The 6,119-nt window shown below is 51.4% G+C and overlaps 1 long non-coding RNA gene across 1 annotated transcript in view; it reads right to left on the bottom strand.

The window, feature by feature from the left end:
• Window positions 1-545: 545 nt before the first annotated feature.
• LOC130684767 (uncharacterized) overlaps window positions 546-6,119 on the bottom strand; it is a 183,937-nt gene continuing 178,363 nt past the window's right edge. Inside the window, exon 4 of the long non-coding RNA XR_008999091.1 lies at window positions 546-564. This is a non-coding gene — a long non-coding RNA (uncharacterized LOC130684767). The remainder of the gene's footprint in view (window positions 565-6,119) is intronic.

Genomic DNA, 6,119 nt, shown 5'->3' on the forward strand with positions numbered 1-6,119 from the left:
GTTTTTAATTGCAATAAGGACACATCTCTAAATTGTCAGAATAAATGGACAGGCTTTGAGTTCTCCAATCAAAAGATACAGGGATAAAAGAAGGGATGAAAACTCAAGACCACCTACGTGCTCCCTTACAGGAGACTCACTTGAGATCCAAGGACGAAGACAAACTATAAGTTGATGGGGTGGGGACAGGTTCCCAAGACAAGTGAAACAGAAAAAAAAAAGAAAAAAAGATATGCTGATGGGTTTAAAGATGGCGGCTCTCATGAGAGGGGTGCAGAAACCTCCTCCAAAACCAAAAGCACATACATACGTACTGTATGGAAATAGAACAACTACACCAAATCCTGGAAGAGCAGCAGGGAAGAACGCTGCTGTGGCAGGCTGGCACCTCAAGGAGAAGTGTGACGTACAGCCCTGGAGATGTGCTCTAGGAGCAAGAACCTACCGTGCACGTGCTGCCTTCTGGAGTATTGGTGGGGTTGGAAAACAAAGACAGGTGAAAGACTTCGAGAGACTTGAGATTCCAGCCTCTTGTGGGACGACCCAGGGATCCACATCCGGCCGCTGTGGGAAAAAGAAAGGCAGACAGCCTGAGAGACTTCCTAAAAGCGAGAGAACTGCTAAAGGGGCAGGGCTCTCACAGGGCATGCCGATCAGGAGAAAGGACAGGTGTGCCAAACTGCCCAGGTGCACTCTGCCCGGCAGGCGGGGGAGCTTTCAGGAGCTCCGGCGACCCATTCCCCTGGCTTGCCTCGCAGCTCTGAGGCCCCTTACTGTACTGTGACTAGTAAACGGCCTGCTTCCCCGCTGGCACTGGCCTGCAAAACGGCCGCCCCCACCTGCATCAGCTTCTCCCTGCATGCTCTGCAAACTAGCCCTGGCAGCGGAGACAGGCACTGCGGCCGGGAAGCAGGAAAGTCCTCTTTAGTCCCGGTGCGGGTGGGCACCAAAACCGCTCCCCTGGGACCCCTGCCATCCCCCCAAGGGCTGAGCATCTCCAGACATTAAAGCTTCTGGGAGCTAGAGGGCGCCACCTACAAATATGAACCTTCAAAGGAACTTGGTAACTGGACTCAAATCAATTTTCCTGAGAAAGAGATCTCAAAATAAACATCAGGAGCATGCTCAGGGAGCTACAGAAAATAAAATTGTCACTGTCTCTCGAGCACAATTCTCTCTCTCTCTCTCACTCCTGGGAGCGCTGCTGAGGCCCTGTTCCGAGAGGGGTGCTGCGACAGCCCACCAGGAACGGCACAGCTCTCTGGTCCACCATGGCTGGTGCCAGGACAGTCCCACACAGGCTCTGACAGAACAGCAAATGGGGGACGCCGCACTTCTAACTCCACAGGAAAGACAACAGTGCCGCATGCCAGCCTTCACATCAATGGCTAGAGTCTACGAGGCTCCACCGATACGAGGTGACGTCAACACCCCAGGCTTCATCTCCTTGGCATTCTTTTTTCCCTATGACCCTTGAAAGCAGCACATGGGAAGATGCATCCTACCAGTCTCCACAAAACTTCCCCTCTCAGTTTTACGCTAGATGTTCCTGCATCAATGCTTCTCCTCTTTGTTCCTGTTTTCTTGGCTGGTTTGTGATCTGGAAAAAAATTAGTCAGATTTGGAATGAAGTGGTAGGGGGTTTAGAAAGATTCTGTTTGACCAACAAAAGTAGAACCAAAAGACATCCTTCAGTATGGGAGAATATATTCACTGATGACATATTTGATAAGGTGTTGCCATCCAAAACATATATCAAGAGATCATGAACCACAACACACAAAAAGCAAATGAATCCAATTACAAAATGGGCACAGGATCTGAACAGACACTTCTCCACAGAAGCAATTTTAGGTGGCCGACAGGCACATGAAAAGACGCTCCACATCGATAACCATCAGAGAAAAGCACATTAAAACCACAATGTGGTATCACCTCACACCAGTTAGGATGGCCACCACCCGAAAGACAGACAACAACAGATGTCGGGAAGGGTGTGGAGAAAGGGGAACCCTCCTACACTGCTGGTGGGAATGTCAGTCAGCTCAACCATTGTGGAAAGCGGTATGGAGGTTCCCCAAAAAACCAAAAAACAGAAATACCATTTGTCCAGGAATTCCTCTCCTAGGAATTTACCCTAAGAGTGCAGGAGCCCAGTTTGAAAGGGACAGGTGAACCCCTATATTGATCGTAGCACTATTTACAATACCCAAGAAATGGAAGCAACCTAAGTGTCCATCAGGAGATGAATGGATAAAGAAGAGGTGTTACATACACGCTATGGAATATCAGTAAGCCATAAGAAGAAAGCAAATCCTACCACCATTTGCAACAACAAGGAAGGAGCTAGAGGGTGTTATGCTCAGTGAAATAAGCCAAGTGGAGAAAGACAAGTATCCAAGGATTTCACTCCTCTGTGAGGTATGAGAACAAAGCAAAAACGGGTAGGAACAAAACAGGAGCAGACTCACAAAACCCAAGAATGGACTAGCAGTTTCCAAAGGGAAAGGTACCTGGGAGGATGGGTGGGAAGATAGGGATATGGGGGTAAAAGGGGCATTATGATCTGCACACATAATGTAGGGGGTAGGTGCCCACGGGTGTTGCATTATAACACAGACAAGACACAGTGATTCTATAGCATCTTACTACATTGATGGACAGCTACTATAATGGTTTGTGGACTTGATAATGGAGGGGAGGGGGGCAGAGGATGAGTCTAGTAACCATAATGTTGCTCATGTAATTGTACATTACTGACACCAAAAAAAAAGAGATTCTGTTTGACTGCCCAGATAGACAGTAGGAAATAGCCCTTCCCGCCACAATGGATGCTTTCTCTTAGGTATTGGCAGTGCCCAGTCATAGATTCAGTGGTATAGCAAGGCCCTTCTCATTTTTTCTCACCTCAACAACTGACTTGCTGTAATAATATGCATCTGAGCTTTTGAAATCAGTGGATATTATGATGTTTACGAATGTAAAGTAGCAATAACCAGATACCGAGGTAAGTTTGGATGCTCAAACGAACACGTCACTCCACAACACACTCTTTGCTCCCACCTGCTCCCGTCTAGAACTCGGTGTTCCTTTTCACCTGTCCCTCCTCCTATCAGCGGCGATGCCAATGTCCCTCAAACATGGTGGTGAGCAAAGCACCAAGTTTACTCTTCTGTCTACAACAGGCTTGTGGTACAGGTCCTCTCAGAGGAAAAGCAGTAGCAGCGGGAGAAACCCCAAAGACGTAGAAATAAAAGATGGTACAGTACAATGAAAACTGACATAAGGGACTTTTGAGACCCATACTTAATTCCTTCAGAGACACGAAAGCAGCCGCCCCCATACAACAAGACTACACCAGTACGGAGAAAGCACAGGCAGAGAACAATAAGAGATCTGGAATCTTACCCCACTGGGCCAGAGAAAGGAGTCATCACAGCAGCAGCAGCACTAGCAGCAGCTGGGGCCTGCAACACATGCTCTGCGCTCATCGCCATTAAAGAAAAGGTTGTGGGTTCGGCTCGCCTTGCCTCTTCCTAAGCACCTGGAGGCATACACAGTGGGGACTGAGGGGTCGTCGGTGGCCTCTCGCCCGCATTTATGTTCCGCACTGTTTGAAACATAACGAACGGTTGGTGGAGGAGCGAGCGGCAGCAGGTACCACTGAACGGGCAGCTGAGCTTTGAATCTGAGTCCAGTCATTCTCTGTCACCACTGTTCAACCAATCCCGTGACCTGAAGAGTGATGTGCACGAGCTGACTCACTCACATTTGATAAGGGAGGTTCTCACCAAGTACGGAGAAGGGAGAGGAAGGCATGTCTAAGTGAGAGTGCACGGGAAGCCTCCAGGAGGAGGTGACTAGAGAGGTGGGTCTTCAACGATCCATGTTCTTCTGCTGGGGTGAAAAGTCTTAAAAACCAGAGGCAAGAGGTGGGAACCCCCATAGGAAATAGTTCAGAGACGAAAAGGCACGAGACAGGATCTTTTCAAGGAGCAGGGAGCTTGGCTCATAGGGATGGAGATGTAGACAAAGTGAAGGCCACACCGTGAGTTGGGGCTGGAGAATTTCACATTTTATTCTGTAACAATGTCAGTGCTTCCGCAGTGAAGCAGTGAGCAAGCAGGGCCTAGGTCCACCAGGAAAGAGCTGAGAAACTAGAAGCAGAGTTACTGACATGGGACACGAGCTTCACAGGTTATAACATAAAGGATGAACAGTCAGGATTGGGAAAGGAAAGGCTGACTGCTGAGAGGAGGCGAGGTTGCCCCCAAGCTTCCAGCCTGGCTGACGGGGAAAAACGGTGATGCCATCGAGAACAAGAGTCTAATGGAGAAGTATTTTAAAAAGTGTTTCCCAGTTTACTGTGTTGTGTTATTCACGTACGAGACACAGGCCCCCAAAACTAGATCAGAGAGAAAACCTGAGCATCCGGGCCAAGTCACAATGCGGGATGTGGCTATGCTGAGTCCAGGTGGTCCCCGACCTATGCTTTCTGTGAGAAGCAAAGAAAGAACATGCCCGCTGGCGAGAAAGGCAAGTCATGGGGTCTGCGCCCTCCTCAGAAATCAGCCGCCTGGCTGGCCATGGCCGAGAAGGCATGCCTGGCTCCAGGTTTCCCAGAGAAGATGGGAGGACCCGGGAAAGGTCGGGCTGTGCCCCGGGCCGCCTCTGGGTGGCTCCGCGCCATGCCGTGAGCAGGAACTGGCCTCCGGGAGCGTGGGGGTGGGGGAGCAAAGCACTTGCCACCCGCCGCACCCCGGGTGATAAGCCCATGCAGAACAGGCAAACGGGTGGGCTGAGCTCTGATAGACGCGGGCACCGCTGCCCTTGACGGTCTGTATGGTGGCCTCGTTTGTCCGAACACCTGCACAGCCCTCAGAGGAAAGTCCCGGAGGCTAGGGATTCTACTGGGGTTGGCCTTTTGCCCCATGGTGGCCTTGGCCAGGGTCTTCTCTGGGCGGCGCTGGTGTGCTTAAGGCAGTGGGGGCTCGGTGATGCAGCCCCTAGGTGACATCACAGCGGCCCTGGTCAATTTGTGATGTGTCCGCTGGCTGACATACATACCAGGCTCACCCTTGCTTGGCAGCTCAACCCATGGTTGGCCTGAGAAGGAGTTAGTGGCAAAGGAGACCCTCTCCCTAGCTTCAGACCCATTCCTCAGATCGTTTGGCACACACCACAACACATTTATCCATGTGGACAGTTTCCTCCTTACTAAGGATTGTGCCCCACCCCACCTGCCATCTCCCCAGCCCCACCTTCTTCACCCGCCAGTCCTTCCTGTCCCCGGGACGCTGCCCCCTATCCCTCCTGCCTGGGAGCACCCTGCACCTGCCCGCTGCCCTGGTCACAGGCTGTTCCACCGGGTTCCTCTGCCTTTAGCGGCTGGCTTTACACACTTTTCCCTGCAGAGTTCTCACTTACACGGGGAACCTCCTAGGCTCTGTACCATCCTAGGCTCCCAGCAGATGGCTGGAGAGAGACCACCCAGACGAGCTCCTCTTCTTCAGTGCACACGGGCACCACTACCAGCTGCCTCGAAGTGTCCTGCCTCTGCAAAACCGACATCCAGGGTCAGCCAACAGACATGGCCTTGGTCAGCACAAGCGCTGATCCGATGACCTTTTCTGATGCTCGGGACGAGCCAATGGACACGATGCCACAAAAGCTGGCCATCATCTTCAGGTCTCCACCGGCCCCACATGATGCCGTGGGCAGCACCACCGCCAGCCTCCAGTGCACCTCAGACAACCACTGTATAGGCGGTGATTGTCTGGTCTCCCCTGGTCCCATACGGTGCCGCAGGAGGCACAGCCAATGGCCTCGGCCCTACACCTAACTTGGCCTCTGACCAGGTGGACACGCCACAGCCCTTGCCAACGGCACCTACAGGTCTCTCCCAGCTCGAGACAAGGCCTATGTCCTCCTATCCATTTAACAAAATCTTTCCCGCAATATGTGTGTATATTATATATTCACACTAAACCCTGCTCTTGCTAGTATGCCTCTGCTCTGTTTACTCTTTTACTCGGCGACAGAAGAAGAACACACATACATGAGTGATAATGTTCTAAGCCACACTTAACTATGCAACGTGTTCCATGCCCCAGTGACTG

This window comes from Manis pentadactyla, chromosome 9 (genome assembly GCF_030020395.1).
Source record: "Manis pentadactyla isolate mManPen7 chromosome 9, mManPen7.hap1, whole genome shotgun sequence".
NCBI lineage: Eukaryota > Metazoa > Chordata > Mammalia > Pholidota > Manidae > Manis > Manis pentadactyla.